The sequence below is a fragment of the Geospiza fortis genome, unplaced genomic scaffold (genome assembly GCF_000277835.1).
Source record: "Geospiza fortis unplaced genomic scaffold, GeoFor_1.0 scaffold294, whole genome shotgun sequence".
Lineage (NCBI taxonomy): Eukaryota > Metazoa > Chordata > Aves > Passeriformes > Thraupidae > Geospiza > Geospiza fortis.
Window position 1 is genome coordinate 94022 of NW_005054407.1, and position 21379 is coordinate 115400.

Genomic DNA, 21379 nt, shown 5'->3' on the forward strand with positions numbered 1-21379 from the left:
TGTCACTTGCTATATAGTTGTCTAAATATTTTTTCCATTTCTTTAAGCAGAATAATTGAGATTTTTGAACCATTTCCTAGTTTGACATCCATTTTCTTATGATCATTTGTGACAAGAATATTATGGTGTTAATAACAACATAGTGTTTATGAAGTTGTGGGTTTGATCCCTGTATGGGTCATTCACTGAAGAGCTGTACTCTATAATCCTTGTGGGTCACCTCCGACTCAGAATATTCTGTGATTCTGTGGTATATTATTTGAGGAACTTCAATTTGTCTTTATTATTAGAATTAGTATTAATATAAGTATTATTGATTTTTTCCCCCTAGCTCTTCCTCTGTATGTTGAATAAATTATTCAGCCATATTTAATGAAAAGTGTAAGGACTTTACAAGTTTTATTTTGGACTTCTGATCACAAGAGCCTGCCATAAGTCTTCATCAGTCAGAATTTGGTTTTATACTGTAACTTATTCTATTTCTAACCTGAAGAGGAAAACATAGTCGTTTTCTAGCTAAATATTATAATGTCAGTGTTTGCTGGTCAGTCAACCATATGAGTTCTGAAAATTGCCTGTGTTCAGCAGTAGTCTTGTGCTGTTACTGTGCATATTCTCAATTTCTGTGTAAGTATGTGTACCATGCATGCACAATCAAACTTTGAACATAACATGAATTCTACAGAATGAACAAAAATTAAAGCTCCATGGCTTTCTAGTGTGAAGAACTGAGAATAATCAGAGTTCATTGAAAAGATAATTAATAGAAAGTGCTGATATGATTGCAGAACATGGGTGCAGCTGTTTGCGCCTATAAGGAAACACAGACATCTGTATGCACAAGGGCTTCATTGCAGTATGACAGCTTCTTTCCGAAACCAACACAGCTGAGCTGGAAGGAAACAAGGCAAAAAAAATCACTTTTCAATTAAGCTAGTAATTCATTTGTGCTGTAATACTGTAGATTATATTTTTTTCCATCCTTTTTCAGAATTAGTTTGAAGTTCTGATCCTTTTTTGAAGATGAAGGGGACTAGGCCTGGGGGCTTGCTAGTCTACTCAAATTTCATGACTGCATCTGTTTAGAGCCTTATGCTTAAACAATGCTTCAGTGTACAAAATTCATTTTAATAGATATAATTCCATTTAGAATATATGGGAGTAGAGTTCTAACATAATTTCCTGAAAAAATCACTTGGTGGCTTTAGAAGGGAGGCCACCTTTCAGACTATGGCTCAGGCTACAAATGCCTAAGAAAATGTTCAGAAATAAGTAACTCATAATGTTTGCAGGAGTAAAATATTTACTGTTATTGTGAATGAAAACATATCTACATTTTCATCTGAAATTCTGCTGAAATTCTCCTGTCAGAGGACTGTATAAACTAATTACTGATAACTTTAAGTAAATTAGCCGTATTGCCCAAAGAAACAGAACAATAACTCAAACACTGTCTGTCCTTCCTCTATGAGAAACAATCTGATTCCTTTCACTATCCATCAGCAAAACAACTGGAATTTATCTTCACAACTGAGTGGAAGAGTAATTTCAAATGATAAAGTCTTGTTTTGAAAGGTCCATAGGACCTCCTACGGCAGTGTGCCTGAGTGAAAACCTTTCTTTGTTTTCGGAGGGTGAGGGAATTTCATCTCCACACAAACCATTCATTCAAGAACAGAAAAAAAAAAATCATATCTTTGGTTTTATTTATTCGAGGTTTTATGCTTCTTAATGAAATTTCAACAAGTAATAAAACTTCCTTACACCAACCCTCACAGAATTGCAAACACTATAATAAATCCTGTTTGCTAAGTCACTTCAGTTCCTACTCAGATATTGTAAAGCCTTCGGTAGTGAACTCAGTCCCATTGATTCATTTTTTAAGTAGCAAGAGATGGAGGCACTTCATCCTGCTCTTTTCCTAAAATCATAATTATATTAAGTTCTCAATTCTGCCAGGAGTCATCAAAGGATGAGGAATCTTTCTCTGATATTGTGGTGGCAGAATCAGGTCTTAGAGTACAAGGCATTGCTCCACTTTGTAAAACCTGCTTTACGATGATTGGCTGTAAAAAGAATACACCGGTCAAAAGAATTATAAATTGTGGGGAGAAAATACCTAAACAAAATAATAAACAAAAGACTCCAAACCTCTTCCACCTACCTGTTGTTACATAATTGAATTACCCTTTATTGTTATTATTATTATTATTATTAAAATGTGAATGGAATAAAATAAATAATAGAAGCACAATTATTATTTTAAAAGTAATAATTTTTATTAAATACAGTTTTATGATAAAATTTAAAAATTACTTTATAATAAAAATTAAATTTTATTAAATTTTATTATATAAATTTTATAAATACTTTTATAAATTATTCTTTTATAAAAATATGTGTCTTTTGATATGTATATTTTTATTTTATGAAGTTAATCAGATGCTTCCTACTTGAAAAGAGAAAGTATTAAGAATGCATTCATTTCCTGGTTTAACAATTCCTTTTTAAACTAGCAACTAGCAACAACTAACAAAGCCTAGGTCTTATAAGAAAGCAACAACCCTTTCCAGACTCTCTCCAAAGTGCTTGTTTACTTATTGAAAGGGGCTGATTCAAGCATAGTTCAATCCATTATACGCCCATTTCATATTTTTAAGCAGATGCTAGCAAGGCTTTGCACGACATGCAATGTTCCCAATGCCAAAGAACAGTGGGCAATCTGTTCTTCGTCTTTTGAAGATGAGTAGCTGATTATTCATCTAATTCCCCAACTATTAAGGATGAATAAAGTAGTTTGGATTATTGAAAAATGAATCAACCTGAAATTTTCACAAAATTTGTGAGAAAGTTCAAATGCTTTTGAAATCAAAGTAATTTTAGAAAGTATTACCTACAGAAAACAAATATACCAGAAAAAACTCCAGTTTTTGATAGAATGTCTGGCATTAAAAATATACAATCCTGCCAGTGTTGTCATTATTCTGTTTTATAACTATATTTCAATTTTTTTAAAGACTTGTTACAAGGCTTTGCCTTTTGAGATTCATCCATTACTATTTTCATATTGCACCCATTATTTCCTCAGAACTATCCAGTGAGCTCCAGTTTCTATAATTGCAGCATCTTAGATTATCTGTTATATCTCAGTATTTTGTACATTATATAATATAATTAACATTTTTAATACTAACTGCTCTTAGAATTATTAGACTGGAAAGCTCAAAGAGTTATATTATCAAAGGACAATCAAGTCAGAAAATCTATTCCATTCATAATGGGGCTGTAGTTTCATTTTGAGAAAAGAATCAACAGCATATGATAGGGCTATTTCTCAGTTGATTTTCTAAAATCATAAAAACCTAACAGAACTCATAGTTACACTACATGCTAGTGTATTAATGCACAGGAGAGAGATTTTAGATCAGGAAATCACATTTTATTTGTCTTTTCCAGGAAACTGATATTATTCTGTCAATAGTTGTTTTTCAAATGTGATGGGTAGGTGTAATTTTTGATGGCTTTTTGTTTTTTTCTTTTGACTGCAAGTTTTCAAATATTTAGTTTAACATGAAATAATGCATGTGAGTTTACAACCTAAATGTACATTGTTTTTGAAAGATTATATATAACAGGTCAAAATTTAACAACTGTGAATTAATACATTCATAAATTATTCACACAAATGAAATTGCAAATATTGAGTAAACTTGGCACTGTGAATATATTCTAAACACAAAAAACTTTAAAATAAAGTTTCCTTTGTGATGGAAAAGCATAAACTGGTCTTGAAAAGCACTGAAATTCCTTGTAGGCTATGTTTCTCAGTTCTAAAATATTTTGACTGCACATTTGTCTTCTCTATGAAGAGCAAGAAAAGTGATTATTCTAATTTACGTGGAAGGAGAAAGGTGACCTTGTGGAAAAAATTAAAGCAAGATTCTTTATAGTTAAATTCAAATGTTACATATCCTGGTTATGAATAGCACGCTAGCGTATAGGTCTATACAAGCTATAACATCTCCAAACGAGCTATGGATCTTTGAATTAGAGTCAGTGGATTTATTCTTGCATTTTAAATAATTGAAAATTAGACAATGTGGTGCAAAATAAAAAATGAAAAAAAAAAAATCCTGACACTTTCCAATCCTGACTTCATAATAAATTGACTAAAGAATGGGTTTGTTCAGAACTTTCATATTTTCTGGGTACCCAATAGGCTTGCCATAAATAATTATTACTTGTTCTCTTCATGGAGACCTTTATGTCTCTTCTGTCCAAGGACCCTTTCTGGATTTACTACACCAGCACTCTTTACAGACCTCAAGACCTTTGTTTCATTTTTACATTTTGGCAATGACAATGTAACCATTCTTTCCAAGGTGTGTCTCTGATACAGGGTTTGCAGTAGAATAGTTTTTTGTAATTCTAATAACCTAGATTAAAGTTGAATACCTGCCTGCTGAGGAGGAAATTGACTGCCTGCTACTCTGAGGCTACATGGCTCTTCACTTTCTCACTGTGTCCAGCTCGTTCCTTTGGGGGCAGTAGCAGGATATACTCAATTCTTGCTATATATACAAAGCTCAGAGGAGGGCTTTTGCCAAGGAATCTTTGCAGCTGCAGTGATTCCTATCTAACTTGCTTTATGAGGAATTAAATATTCCAGTGGGTTTCTACTTAACAAAGACTGAGCAAAAGGGAAACAAAATTTCATGTGATTAGACAGTCATATTCACCTTACTTTCTCTACAGAAGGAATTACTAAACATCAACTTCTGTTATGTCTTTATGAATTAGTGTCACAGAATGGGTTCTGCTAAACCTTATACAAAACAAATGTTCTTTAAAAAAATAGCCAATACTTCTGTGGAAATGTAGACTGTTAAAAGGACTGAAATCATGTGCAGGTTACTTTCAATGAGCAACTCATATGCAATTGTCCAGCAAGAGACAAACTCTTTTCTGTCACAATTCTCATTATCATTATGATATCTCTGTAAAATTTTGTCAAAGAGAAAAATGGGTGTATCTCTTGACTTGGATTCTCAAATAATATGCAATGGTATAGCACTGAATATATTGATTATGTTCGCTCATGCTGGCTGAAGATCTGATTGCTTATTTTGTTCATTACTAGTTCATATAAAAGAATTTTTGGAGGATTATACTACTTTTGTAGTATTTAAAGGTTTTCCATGAGTACACTTAGGGTATTTGTTAATAGCTGGTTGAAAATGGAGTCTAAAATCAAACATACTGGCTGAAGTGACTACTAATAGAATCAATATGTTTTATTTTGCCATTAAGGGTCAGTCCTTTTGACCTAATTCAAGACTTTTAGAAATTAGATGTTTTTTCAGAAGTAATTTAAATCTATCCTTAGTCAATGGAAAGATAACTGGTGCCTCTCCAAAGCAAGATTCCTCTTGATACAATATATGGGTCTAACTAGGCACATTGAATTCCTTCTGAGTGACACTTCCATTTATGAAGACAAATTTGACAAAGAGCCTGATAAGCTATTTCAGACTGGATATCTAATGGATAAAATCAAAGAAGGCTCCTACTCCAAACACAAAGAGCTGTAAAAGGGTATATCTTCCACAGTTTCTAAAGGAAAATATTTCCATGAAGAATTTGAAATAGAATGCTGAACGCTTCACATAGCAAATAATTCTTAACTATGGAAAGATTAATGTTGATATTTTTCTGAACATGTTTTAAAAGTGTTTATTCATTTTTATACCTTTAAAACTATATTTTAAATTTTAATTTCATTTGAGCAAATTTTCTACTAAAAGTTAGTTAATTACAAAATTTCATGGTACAATAGACTATAATAGTTTCACACCACAAAATTAGTTCCTACTTATTAAAGAGAAAATCTTTGTGAAGAATCACATTATATAAAGCAGAAACCTGATTTTGGTCTCATTACAGCAATGAAATTCTTGCCTGTGATGTCAATTAGAACAGAACTGTACCCTAGAAATAAATGCCTCAGGTTTTCTTTGGAAACCTGGGCTGAGCTATTGATATAAAGACATTTTGGTCATAGAGGCACTGGAAATGTTGGTATTGGTGCAGCTATTTTGTGCATACCTTGAGTAGAGGTCAGATTAGCTCCTGAGTTACTCGACTTCTTCTGTTTGCTTTTGCTACAGTTGCTTTCAACATGGATTCAAACCTGCTTACTTTACATGCTTAGGAATTGGAAATTTAATCATGTCAGTATAATTTTACTTCACGGTGTCACAGGAAGCCCTGCCAGGTAACTTTGTATGACATGGCCACTCCAAAATGTTCCATTTCCTGACTTAACATGCCCATTCTGAAAACTCACTTCAAGAAATGTTTTTAATGTATATATTATTGCCTAATACATATTTATTTTTGTCTCTAGGATATAAATAGCTACCAAAGCATCCTTGGTGAAGAAACAAGGAATGTTGAAATTTTCTCTTCTTAACTTCCCATCAAAATGTATGTTTCAAAACCAGATATTTTTGTTATCTTGAATAACAGACCTTAATCACATACTTATATCTGGGATTAAAAATGAGTTTTTCATTTTTTCATTGCTCAAATTCTACTCTGCCTTGCTATTGCTTTTTTGTTATTGTTAGTTTATTGAATATTTGATTCATCACATTTTTTTAAAGCTACTGCAACATTTCTAGTTTAGCAAGCATTTTCCCTATGAGTTCAAATATTCTGTAACATTTAAGTGGATATAATGCAAATCCTTCTTTCACTTTGTCCTTCCAGTTTTCTCATGTATGTCACCCTTTCTAATCCTGTTTTTCTTAGTGTGTCATACAGTTGTATTTCAAATGAAAATCCCTTTTTTAAAAAAAATATTTTCAAAAATATTTTGAAGAATTCAGTCACCCCTATTACTTTTCAGCTTCTTCCAACTAATTTTACAAGAATTGTTTCTAAGTTTAGATAAGACACAACCCTCTGTACCTTATGTGATTACATGGATTAATCATGGACAACATCTAAAAGTAATTTATGTATTTCTTTTATATACATTTAATTTGTCACAAAGTTATGTGTTGTACTTATAAAAGTAGAGTTGATTATGTTGTTCTGAATTTGTTCTATCTGTACCATACATTATTAGTATTGATAAAAAAAAAGAAGAAAAAGGATAAGTATGAAACAAGATGTTTGTTCATCTGTCTCTTGATTTATATTCTGAAAAGGCAAGCCAGTGCTAATGAAATTCTTTTAGGAGAGGCATCATTATTCCAGCTATTGTAGAAAGGGTCTAAGGACAGCATAAATTGAAAGTCCACAGAAGAACAAAGGCAGGCAGAAGCCCAGAAGTTTATCTGCAGTACAAAGGGAACCCAAAGCCAAAAGCTAGAGATGGTAGAAAGGACTGCTTCCATCCTCGACAAGCCACCTAAATCTGGGATTTCACTGAAATTGTTGTGGCATTTGAGATTTTGTCACTTTTACTATTGTGTGAATGTTTTTACTAAATAAAATTTAGAAATAATAATGTGTGTCTTTACCCTGCATCTCAAATATATAAAAAGTTAGGCTTTTGGCAAAGATCATTTGAATGATAACCCATATATTATTTATTCAATACTAGCGAAACAGGCCTAACAATTTGTTCAAGTCATTGATAAATTAATACAGCAATAAGAATGTCAGTAAAGAAAATTTTATGCAGCAGAATAGAGAAAAAATGTAAATCATATTATCTAAATTTTAAAATTAAAGCAGCTTATGTAACTTTGTGAACTGATTGTTTACTGGGAAAAAAATAGTTTCTAATATGTGTACTTTACTGGTCCTGAGTATGACTCCAACATATGTGGACTCAGCTGGGTTGACCTTGGCAGGATGCTGGGTGCCCACCAGAGGTGGCATCAGTCTCCTCTGCAAATGGACAGGAGAGAGAAAATATATAACAAAAGACTCACAAATTGAAACAAGGACAGGGAGAGATCACTCACCAATTATCATCATGGGCCAAACAGACTCGACTACAAGAAATTAGCTTAATGCATTATTAATAAAAACAGAGTAGGGTAATGGGAAATAAAAAATAACTCTTAAAAACTCCTTTCCTCCAACCCTCCCTTCTTCCTGTGCTCATCTTTACTCCCAATATTCTCTACCTTCCTCCCCACCCCACCACCAGCAGTGATGCACGTGAATGGAGGCTGTGATCAACTCATCATACATTGTCTCTGCCATTCCTTCCTCTTCTGGATGTGGGCTCTTCACACTCTTCCAATGCTCCAGCATGGAATCCCTCTCGCAGGAGACAGTCTTCCATGAACTTCTCCAATGTAATTCCTTTCAACAGGCTGCAGTTCTTCACAATTTGCTCCATCACGGGTCCTTTCCACAGGATGCAGTCCTTTAGGAACAGACTGCACCAGCATGGGTCGCCCACAGGGTCAGATTTTCTGCCAGAAGCCTGCTCCAGAGCGGGCTTCCCATGTGTCATAGTCTCCTTAGGGTACCTTTGCCAGCTTCAGGATGGGTTCTTTCATGGGCTTTAGGTGGATATCTGCTCTACCATGTACCTCCATGAACAGCAGGGATTCTCTGTTCTGGCATTCGGAGCACTTTGTCCCTTTACTTACCCACTAACCTTGATGTATACAGGGTTGTTGCTCTCACATATTCTCACACCTCTCCTATTACTGCTGCCCCACATGTGGGTTTCTTCCCCCTCTTTTCTAAAATATGTTGTACATGAGGCACTACAACATTCGCTGATGGTCTCAGCCTTGATCAGCAGCAGATCCACCTTGAAGCTGGATGGCATTGGTTCTGCCAGACATGGGGGAGGTTCCTAGCAGATTCTCACAAAGGCCAGTTCTACAGCCCCTCTGCTACAAAAGCCTATCCATGCAAATGCAATACACATAATTTTTACAAATCTCAGAAGATCTTGAATAAGCATAAAAGGAATAATTACTTATATTTGTCTAAAGTTGCATTAGGTCAACAGAACTGAAACAGCTCAAATGAAAATTTTCATTGTCTATTATGAAATAAAATGTATTAATGATCAAAATTACAAGATCAGTATTTCATTGCAAGATTCTTAAATGGAGTAGTTAAAAACAGGGCAGAATAAACTACCCATTTCTGCAAGTAATTCTCTTGTTTACCTGTAATTTTAAAGTGGTGCTTTGTTTCAAAGGGTGCGTAAGTAATAAGGAGAAGACTGTCTGTTTGCCTTTGCAGCACTGCTCCAAATGAGTTCCACCTCTCTTGAGCAGGGAAGAGGACTGAGAGCAGAAATGAGTCCTTGATGGGGAAGAAACTTTTGAGGAAATAATGAGGCTGGTAATGAGAACGACTCAGTGGAGAAACAGGGGAACAAGCACATAAAGGAAAAAGGTATAAAATGAGAATCAGTGTAAGGCGGGGAAGAAAGAATATTTTGCAGTGCATTAGAGGGAACTGTATAGACCTTGTTGATAAACAGAAGGCTGCTTCAAACTGCTGGAGAGATAACAAGTAAAGAGGAGTTCATCTGTCCTCTGAGGGGACAATGAAAAAGTAAAAAAATCTTTAAATAATTTCTTTTTATTGTTTTAAGTACATGTATTTTTAAGCTGTCTACTTCTGGATTAGGTTTTATTGAAGACTAGTTTAAAAAACTCAAAGAGGATTGGCTTTTTTTTTTTTTAACAAGTGCTTACTTTAACAAAAAGCTACTGGTAAAAGCAGTTCAAGGTCCCAAGCTAGTCAGATATTGTGGTGATATGCAGAAATAAGAAGCACTGGAATGGCAAGTGAATAACACTTTAGAGGATCGTTGGGCTGGGGTCCTCTGAAAAACAAAATAGAGTACCACCTTCAGTCAGATGCCAGAGTATTATGGTAATGTCGTGGGCCTATTCTGCCAGCATCAAAATACTGGAAAACCAAGATTTGGTGGCTGCCACTACCTAGACAAAGATGGCATATATGTGGGACAATGTCTCTAAGTTGTTGGGACTATTTCTATCTGATCTCTCCCGGTGGAGTTGGGGCAGAGCAAGGATCTTGTAAATTCTGGATGGTAGTTCCCATTGCCTCAGTAACAGTGGTGATTCCCATCACCACCACACTTATATTGGTGGCCGCCTTTGATTCATATTAGTCCATCCCACACAGGGCACTAAAATTCCTAGAAGAGACACCCTGAAAGTGAGCATGCTTTCTCTTTGCTGAGCACCTCTGTGTATGGGAGTTTGCCTACTATATCTGTAAGTTAGAGATAACCAGTTCTTTTAAAGGTTAATTTGCTCAGACAAAAGTATATTTTAAAAATAATTAGGTTTTTAAATTACTAAAATATATGGGAAGAAGAGCCCTTTTGTGATGAGCATATGTCTTCTGATATAGCCTGATCAAATGCATTCAAGGTTTCTGAATAAGAATGAATTTTGATGGCTTTAGTCACAGAAGAAAAAGTCATTTATAGACCCTGTTTGATAGAATTACATGATTCTCTCACAGGATTCTACAAAATCCTCATCTAAGATCCCAGGAGGTTGCCAAGTCTCTCCATTCAATTGTAACCCTGAGCTAAGTATCCACAGAAGTACGTGAATTATATACAGCTGACCTTGGGTTTTCTTCAAAGTTATGGCCTTGGAAATGAAATGTAAATATTGATTAAAGGTTCTGATTTACCAAATAAATCAAACACTTGCTTAAATCCAATTAAATTAATATTGAGGTTTTTTGCTGAATCTGAATAGTAAAAAATTAGGCATATCTTTAAGTTTTATTGAATATTGACCTGAGAAAAAACCTCCTTTTAGCTTTGTGGTTTTGTTAGTTTGAGATTTTACGGATGTGTGGTCAGGCAGGAACTAAAAATTTTAGAAAAACCTTTGGGAACTTTTTTTTTCCCTTCCATGAGAAGGTAATTTAAAAATGGCATTCTTATCTTTCATTCTATGGTACCAAAGTGAAAACTGCTTCATTTGGCCAGTTATGTATTATTTTTTTTTTCTAAAAAGTAGCCTTTATATTACTCCAAAATACAAATGTGGGTTCCCTATTTCAGGAAACTGCAACAACCCCAAGCCTCATCATGATCTGAAAGTCCTCAGAAGCCGACCAGGCAAGGAGCCAGCAGGGCTTGTTGACAGAGCTTTAAACTAGTTTGGAAGGGGAAAAATGGGCAAAATGGGCTCACCAGTGCTGAACAATGGGGTGGTGTGACAAAATTTGAGGAAATGAGTATTAAAAAGACCCTTTAGTCTGCTTCCCAAGGTGCTAGCTACGATGTACCACATCTTAAATATTCCTACACTAATGCACACAGTATGAGGAACAAATGACAGGAGCTCCGGGCTTTGGCTCAGTCCCAGAAATTTGACATCCTTGGCATAAGTGAAACCTGGTGGGATGAGTCCTGTGTGACTGGAGTGGCCTGTTGGATGGTTAAAGGCTCTTTGGGAAGAATAAGAAGGGCAGGAGAGGCAGAGGCGTCATAGAAGTGTTAAAATGTATAGAACTCACAGTTCATAAAGGCACAGTTGGGAGCCTCTGCATAAGAATTGAGGCAAACAAATGGCGCAGGTGTCGTTGTGGGAGTCTACCACAGACCTCTGAGCCAGGGAGATGACACTGAATTATTATTCTTTGAGGAACCAAGGGACACTTTCAAAGCAATTGCCCTTTTTCTTATGGAGGACTTCAACTTGCCAGAAATTGTAAGCATCAAACAGCTGGTATAAGCTGGGCCGGAAGATTCCTAAAAAGGCTGAGTGACAATTTTATGGAACAGGTCCTAAGGTGGCCGACTTGGAAAGATGCCTTTCTTGATCTATTGCTAGTCAATAGAGAGAATCTCGCGAGCAAAGTGGAGATTGGCATCCATCTTTGCCACAGCAATCATGAAGTGATAGAATTTAAAATATCTTTTGACAGGAGAAAAAGTGCCAGCAAAACCTCAACTCTGGACATGGGGAGAGCAGACTTCGGTCTGCACAGGGAGTTAATAAGTAAGATCCCCTGGGAAAATGTTTTTTGCTGGTACTGGGATAAATCAGCGCTGGTCACTTTTTAAACATTACTTCTGAAGGGCACTGGAGCAGGCAATTCCCAAATGTCAGAAGTCAAGCACGCAAGACAAAAGGCCAGCTTGGCTGAACAGGGAACTTCTTTTGGAAATCAAATGAGAAGCATGGTGTACGCCCAGTGGAAGCAAGGTCAGGTGACATGGGAAGAATACAGAGATGCTGCTTGTCATTCTAGGGAAAAAATTCTCATGGCCAAAGCTCAACTGAAGTAGAAGCTGGCCAGAACTGTGAGAGGGAGTAAAAAGAGTTTTTCCAAATCTATGAATGGCAAGAGGCAGTGTAGAAATAACATTGGCCTATTACAGGATGAGGATGGCCACCTCATAGAGACAAGGCAGAGGTGTCTAATGCATTCTTTGCCTCTGTCTTCAGCATGGATTGTTGACCAAGGGAGCGTCAGTGCCCTGAGCTGGAGGACCATGACTGCAAGAATGATCAACTCCCAGGTGACTCTGAAATTGTACAGGATCTGCTGCTCCAGCTGAATCCCTAAAAATCTATGGGGCCCCATGGGATTCATCCAAGAGTCCTCAAAGTGCCAGATGATACAATGGCAAAACCTTTCTTGGTGATTTTTGGGCAGTCTTGGGATCTGGAGAGGCCCCAGCTGACTGGAAACTGTGAATATTGCCCTGATTTTCAAGAAGGGCAAGAAAGACTACCCTGGAACTACAGGCCTGTCAGTCCTTTGGATTCATTAGTATTTGTTCTGATTTTCCTGTTATTGTCATTGTTCTCTTTTTAATCAGATGTCCAGTGTGATTGATTTGCAGTATGGTGCTTAGCTGGCAGAGAGAAGCAATTACAAAGAAGAACAGTTATTTAGAAGTACATTTTGTATGAATGATGCAAGCTAATGTCATCTTTCTGGCTTTCCTATTACTCACTCACTAGCTAATTATCCATATGTCACAGTATTTTGAAAAACATGTTCAAAACAGTTTTGCTTCATTTTGTCTATTCTGGTTTTCCCCAGAAGATGTGGACTATTTTAGGACATGAAAACCAGAGTGTTAAAAAAATGTTGAAAGATCATGAAAAATAATTTCTATAATTATTTTTATCTATGAGAGCACCTGACAATACAGGCTGTACTGACCCACAACTTTAATGTGCGTGTGTCAGCATACATTTGCTGAGGTCTTAGAAATAATGCTGCCTTGAAAGCATGTTTGTAACAAGAAAAGAATGCCACAAAGCAGTGAAAAATGGAGAAAAAATGTGAGAAGCCACAGTGTGAACGGCAATGCAAGAGAAGAAAGAGGGAGGTACTCTGATACAGAAGCAGATACTCCCTTGCAGCCCACGGAAGACACCACAGCAGAGCAGATATTTTCCTACATCCTGTGAAAGATTTTGCACTGGAAACAGTTTTTCCCTCCAGAACACAGAAAGGAACACTGTATACCCACTGTTTATTTAAGTTCTTCCTCGGGAAGGGACTAATGGAGGCTTGGGAAGAAAAGAAGTCTCTACAGGACAGTGCAGAAAAGGACAATCCTATTGCTCTTACCAGGGGCAGCAGTGGTCAGTGCAGACCTTGATGGTGATATTGTGGTAAAGATAATGGTGGAGTTCACACAAATAATGAACCTAATATTAGTAACATTTTGTTTACCCACCCGTGTCAGCCGATAATGCCAATCTTTGTACATGGATGTCATCATGACTCAAAAGTGTACTACAAAATTTTGCACGTAATACTGAAATGGGAGGAGTTGTTGACTTGCTAGAAGGCAGAGAGACCAAGACAGATTAGAGGGCTGGACAATCACATATGAAGTTCAACAAGGGAAAGTGCCAGATTCTGCACCTGGGATGGCAACTCTGGATATGTGTGCAAATGGGGGAATGAGATGCTGGAGAGCAGTGCCTGCCATGGAAAGGGACCTGGGGTCAATGCTCTCAGGCACAAGATGCAGTTCTTGGGGCTGCCCTGTGAAGGGCCAGCAGCTGGACTTTGATGATCCTAGTGGGTCCCTTCCAAGTCAGGATATTCCATGATGTTATGTAATTAGCCCTTGGGTTAACATGGGCACAATAAAATGATTAGAGCCAGAATTTTTTAAAAAGTCACAAAGGATGTAGACTACATGCATTGCTTATAGTTGGCCACTGGACAAAATAAATGCCTCCTCAATATGGGATGCCAAATCTAACTATGTTCTCCAGACAGTTCACAAGGCCACGGGGTGGAGCCCCAATGACACTACACAGTGCTCTGAGGTCTCACAGGAAACCAGTGAGCACAAGCACTCTGTGGAAGTGAGGATGTTTGCACCCTAGTACACACCAAGCCCCTAAGTGTCTCTGGTGTATCAAACATTCTGACAAAAATACTAATAAGTGCATGAAATAGCAACTCATTTAATTGTCCACTAAACTGCACATCTAATAGGCACAGGGGTAAGGGTACAGCATCTCCACCCTGGAACTGCCAACACAGATTGGATGAAAAGATGCAGCTAAGATGCTCCTGCTGTGGGTATATCCACCCGCTCAAGGAGTGCTTCGTGCAAAGCTGCTTATATAACAACACCAGTTATTTACAATATTGTGTCTTAAACTGCCTTAAAGCTCACTCTTGCCTTCTCACAACTACCCCAGGCTTGTGATTGTTGCTATTAAGTAAGAAATGACACAGACTCACTAGAAGGCTGATTGGTATAACGCACCATATATTTGGAATTGCTACTTTTTATAAACTCTTCCAATCCAGGTAGATTTGATTGGTCATTTAGTTAGTGCATTTCACCTGATTGGCTAATTAACAAGACGTCTTTCTTATAAACAATATTTGAGAAAAACAAGGAAACAGAGAGTAGGAAAACACCACCTGCAGGTTGTTTATCATAATAAGCTGTCATTGTTTACTGTCAACTCCCTAGTCTCTCAGGCTGATTCTGGGAAAACTTATCTTGTTTTGTCACTCTCTGACCAGGCTGTCACATCCACATGTGACAAACATTTTTTTTTGAGTGATTATTTTTCTACTGGATGTCTTTCAGTGATCCTTTAACCTTTTTGGATGAAGTCCTCCCACCTTATGGGTACCCTGGAGGGAGAGGCCTCCCATGAGAGTATGAATTTATGCATGCTTTAGATCATCATCCTTGTTCATGTGGTAACTACTTCCCTGACTGCTACACCAAACCTGCAACCTGTAAAATGTCAAAGGAGTGTCATTGTGGTTACCTTCCTTGTTTATTAGTTTTTCCTCTTGGTTTTGGTTGCTAACTAAATTTTGCCTGAGTTCATTATCAGTGTGAAGTTGTTTTTGTGCACTTCTATGTCATGCTAATGCTAAGATTAAAAAGAAAAAAAGAGATAACATTTGTTACAAGAGACTTTTCACCCTAAATAATTTACTTTTGTGTTTGAAAAAACAAAATGTTTTTTACGTGCATGTTCGAGCTTTTGAAATTCTACAAAACTTTTTTGGTTTGCTTTTCATTATAATTTAGTCCCCATCTGAACACTTTTCTTGTATCTACTTTATTAAATAAGACAAAGAGACTACAAAGATCTGCTGTCAATAACCATTTCTGTAAAAAAAGTATCTGCAACCTTCAAAGGCTAAGAAGGTTGTGGAACTTGGCTCATGGGAGAGCAAGTTAATAAGCAGAAATGCAAGCTTGCCAGGCTGTCGAATCCAAAACCCTTAATACTTTTTGCATGCTTCTTTTCTTCAACCCTCCTTTCTACCCAAATAAAAAAACAGATGTTCAATTAGATTAGTCTTTCTTTTTCTCTTCATCTGTCCTCATGCAGAACTTCTAGAATACAATATAAAGAGAAGATTATCATATTCTACGTAGGGCACTTTAAATATGTTTATTTTTTAAATCTGTGTAGAGAATTTCATTAGAAGAATACTGTCACATTTTAGATACTATATTGTATTACAGACAAAAATCCTCCACACCCCTTATATATACAGACACATATTTAATTTCTAAGTCAAAACATAACAGTTGTTATTACTTACCTACAAAAGATATTAATTAATATCTTATAAACTATTAAAGAAAACCTTCATTAATGATACCTTTGTGAGTGTTAAACAAAAGATGTGACAAAGACCAACTGCTCATCTTTGGCGTTATGTGTTTGTGCCCATATCTCTGGGACTCCCTGGCTGACTGCAATAGTCTTCCTCAAAATGGGGTCATGGGTGTTGCACTGGGGGTCAGTGCCTTACAGACCCTTGGCTTCTCTCAGTATGTTTTTTCAAACACATTTGCTGCCCACCAGATGCCTTTCTTTTCCTTTTCTCCAGGCAACAGCAGCCCAATCATTACAAAAATATATTACTACAATTTGAGAAACTGAGAATAGTCTGTAGTGAGGAATTAAGTGTTTTGCTCATGATTTCCATAATTTTTAATTTCAACCCATTTTTGGGTCCTACTTGTCAAGATTTAATTTGTTAGTTACTTCAAAGGGAATGTATTTCCTCATACCCTGTGATACTTCCACTGTGGTCACTGAAGCTACTGTTAGACTATTCACATCATTCATTGTTTTTGTGTATTTTCACCACTTTTTTTAACAATCTAACCAGATTTCAGATTGGTGTGAAGCATTTCTAATTTTGGGGGGTGGGCTTTTTGGGTTTGTTTCTTTCTGTGGTTTTTTGTTTGTTTAGTTGGTATTTGTTGTTTGTTTGTTGGGGTTTTTTGTGGGTTTTGTTTTGTTTTAGTTTTGTGGTGGTTTTGCTGTTTTTTGTTTGGTTGGTCAGTTGGTTGGTTTGTTTGTCTTGCTTTGGTTTTGGTTTGTTTTTTTTTTTTGTAGACACTATAATCTCCAGATATTTCTTCCAACGTAAATTATTTTTTTTGCTGTCTCAGAAAATCCTTTCCATACGTCATCTCTCTTAGTTTGTAGGCCTGATGATTATCTGAAACTTCTAATCCCATTCTTCTTTTTTCCTATTTATTTCTGTCACATTTCTGAGATGAGAGGCTGATAGGTATGATCCTAAGGAAAAGGCCATTTAAGCTATCAAAAAAAAATTAAATTTAGTTACATCTTAGGAAAAAGACTTTGCTAATGCATAGCATAATGCATCTTCTCATTCTTCCCTGTCCACAATTTTCATGAATCCTTCTTCCCATTAGGGAGTTGAACAAGATGGCAAGTAATTTTAATTTTAGAGGCTTGAAGGAGAAATCTAGTACAATCTGCCAATTTTTCACCCTTGAAGATTTCAGATGTTAAATGTGCAGCTTTGAGTTAAACAATGGTTAAAAATGACAACAGCATGCTGTTGTTTCTATGTCACACCAGTGGATTACTAAGCAGGATTTTGGGGATAAGGATGTCTCTGCTGGGAAAGCCAAGGGAATTGATAGGTCCAAGCTAATAATTGCATGCCCTGGTACTAAATAATCTGTTGCTTAGGAAGGCTAAGTAAAAAGAAAGATTCTTTTTCAAATGTGTTAGAACTGAAATAGAAAGATTAATCTGCAAGCACATATTTGTCATGTAGTTTCTTGTGATGCCAAAGATACAACAACTGGTGACTTTCAGAATTCTAAATTCTATCTTATATCCCCTTAGAAACATTTGTGATTACCATTTGTAACAAGAACAGAAAAAAGAAGGTATAATATCTTCAGTGTCTTGACTTTCTAGGTTTTTTTTATTATAAAATTCCATATGAATATTTTCAGTTGTGAAGTGTACATTCTAACTAATTATTTACTAAAATGTTCTAATAAAAAATAGGCAAATCTTCATCATATATAAATTTCCAAAGTACACTGAAATACATAACATACAGCTTTATATTACAGTGCCACAAATATCTCTAATAAAATTCTTTGAAAATTGTAATTTCTAGTTGTGTATTAATCAAACTGTGAGGGAAATTCACTCAGCTTTTGCTTAGTTTTGATATTCTCTTCTTACTAACTATAAAAGGCTAAAAGGCTTCCTTTGTGATTTTATTGTGTTGGAAATGAAGGGTTAAGGAAAATTTACTGCCTTCTGTACACAGAGAGAGGAAGTAATTTTCTGCCATGATTACCCTGGCAGGAGACAAATAAGAAAAATAAAAGCATAAACTGGATGCTTTCTAATTTCACTGTTCTCAAAATCTCACTAGGTGATATAAACATGGTGGGATTTTAGATTTTTGCTTTTCAGGTTTCTCAACCTTTTCCTTATTTGACCTTGCTAAATACAGGGATGTAATTTCTTTAGCTGTTTCTTAGCAGCAGTTTTCTGTATGTACCTATTCTAATGTCAAAATGTTTTTCATTTTACAAACATACAGTGACAAATGGCTTAGTTTATGCTCCATGCCAGCACTTAAGCAGGTAACTTGCAAACAGTCAGCTCAGCAGATGGTAAGGCAGGTAAACATATCTGTTAATCTATGGAAAATGCAGTCAGAATAGATGGTAACAGGATGACTGCTAAGATAAACGTGTAGTACTGATTTCTCCATACAAATATTAATCTGCTCTAATTTCATTTACTTTTAACTTAATTGTCTGTGAAGCAGACTTTAAAATCTAGATTACCTGAAGAGTTAATTAATGTTAAGAATTAGCATGTATAAGCATTGGTCATTTCAGTCAGAATTAAGTAAAGCTTTACAAAAGGCAAACCCTTTTGTACACAGAAAATTTAAGCTTTAGGTGGATATTTTTTGGGAGAGCCATAACATTTTATTTGCAAATAAAAGCAGTCAATTTTTGCTTGCTTTTGGACCTGATTTTCTCTACATGTAGTTTAGAAATTAAAAATTATAATCCTCCTCATCATCATCATCCTCCATTTTAACTCATGTGCAAAAGAATGGCACATTTCTGTTGAGTACAATGTACTTTACATCTGCTCTCTTCTTCAGTAACAGAGGTGGAAAATATTTTGATTTTCCACAGAGAAAAGAACCAAACACCTGCTACTTTAAATTTCTCTAAAGAGCTTGTACTGAATAACTAAGGTCAGAAATGGATCACCTGTTTATTAATAGAAAACAGTGATTATATACTTCTGTATGAAATTTTCATATGAATTCCTTTTGAACTGTGCCTGCTATCATTCATTCAAAAGCATAAAATACTACAGATGTAAAATTCAGGTGTATCTGGGAAGAAAATAGAGGAAATGTATGATTCTCTTTTCCTTTGTAAATGCTTATCAGTGTTGATTGTAGAAAAATTAGTGTAGCTATAATAATATAAAAGTTGTGTGGGTTCATCAGGTCTTTTGTATTTTATTTCATCTAAATCACCTCCTGTTTTTAAGCTATAGCTGGTGTTACTCATGAACATTATCATTAGTCTGCACACTGCTTCATTTCCCTTTTTGCAAGACTTAAAACATTTCTAAATGCCTCATTATGAATCAGCAAAAGGTCAATTGCAAATGAAACTCTTTGAAAATAATGAGGGAGACATGACTGAACTGTGTTTTACCTACATTCCTTCAAGACAGGTAAGCACAGTGAAAAACATGGGAACATTTTTGTAGCACTCAGTTTCTTGCAAATATGACATTTTAGCTGAATAAAGAAAATTTCATTGTAGAATAGCTGCACTTTCTCTTGGGAATTTGTTAACAATACTGTATCTGTTTTATTTAGTTTGTATAAAGGATTACATAGTTTACTTCATGGTAATACACTGTGCAATATGATAAAGTGAGATTAAACTTACAACTAATCAAAATAAGCATTTATTAATAATAAATTGAAGTAACTAATATTTTTTGTAGAGTTTGGTTGCCCAAACATAAAGTTTTAAAATAGTTTATTTTCCTCACAAATTTCTGAAAGCCAGGGTTGATATGGTTTGGGATTTTGTTTGTTTCTTTCTTTGAAGATTTCTCTAGTCAGGTAAGGAAAAGCAAGAAAATCTTTTTTAGACAAATTTACCCTAATATACGTACAACAGGAAAAAAAATTGGGAACATCGAAACTAAAATACATAAAAATACTCAATTTGATTCATTACATTACTAATGATTTTAATTTTAATGAGAAAATGAATACTCTTGAAATTAATATCTTAGAATTCTCATTTCTCAAGTGAGTAAGGAAAAATTGCATATTTGACCTTATATTAAAGGAGAAAAAATATTTGAGCAGTATGACATGGGAAGAACTTTGGATTTATGAAACTAGATTGTTTGACTTCCACTGAAATTTCCTCACAGTATTTCATAGCTGTGAAATTTATTGTAAGCAAAAAGACCTTCCCACCCATATTCCCTCTGGCCACCTGACCCTCCCTGCAGCCCCATTTCCACAAAAAAGGGGAAAATTACAATTTTATTTTTTGAGAAAAAGATTAAAGGTTAAGCTTTCTGCTTACAGGGGTAATATTTTCATTGTTGATGTAATTTTAAGGTGTTTCTGTGCCAGAAGAGTCAAGTACATTTTAAGATGTATTAAAAGTGCAAAGATCATTTTTCATTCCTGTATTTCTTTGCTTTACCCTGAATTTTTAGGTTTTGAGTTTTTTTAAATTAATTGGAAGTCACTAGTGACTGAAATTTATTGTTTATTGAGGACCTGTAGGAATTAATTTAGTTGAAACAGGACACTTCCTAAGGGGTAATTATGCTTATCCCCTAAACAATCATTATATTTTGTGCTAGCTTCCAGTCTCACTGGCTGTGTCATCAGAGGTCATGAATTGAAATGATGTGAGTAGAATCTGAGTTACACTTGAGGTTATTTATAAATAAAAACTGTTTCCAGGTTTTTATTTTACTATAGATTTGTTTTTAGGTCTGCATTTGGGTCTCCATTTGTATTCTGTGTGGTCCACATGACCTCCCCATGTAGTTCCTGCCAGATAGAAAGTCCCATATTTTAGAATTGTTTAAGATAAAGAGATAGGAAAGAATGTTAAGAGTGTGTATCCATGTTTTGAAGAAGAACAGCTGTTGGTAAATGACATCTTTCCCTCTATAAAATGCCTATTTAGTAGAGACACATGGATACTTTCAAATTCTTTGGAGCCTTTGAAAAGAGCTTGTGCATACTTTATATGCCAGACCCATTTTTCATGTTTGATGCCAAAGCATGATCACAAGAAACCACACCTTGTACATGCTTAATCTCTAAAGATATTGTGCTGAACACATGTCTGTGCCAAAACATTGGCTGCTGCTTACCACTATAGAGTGGCTTCCAAATTCTGGCATCCTTCTCTGTTTTTGAGCAGGCACTAGAAGCTCTTGAAATAAAGTGGTAGAGATGGAGATGGAAAGGAAAGGCTTGCAGTTTGCAGCTTAGATGGAGAATGGTTCTAGGAACAGAATCTCTGTCAATCCTAATAATGTACAAGCAA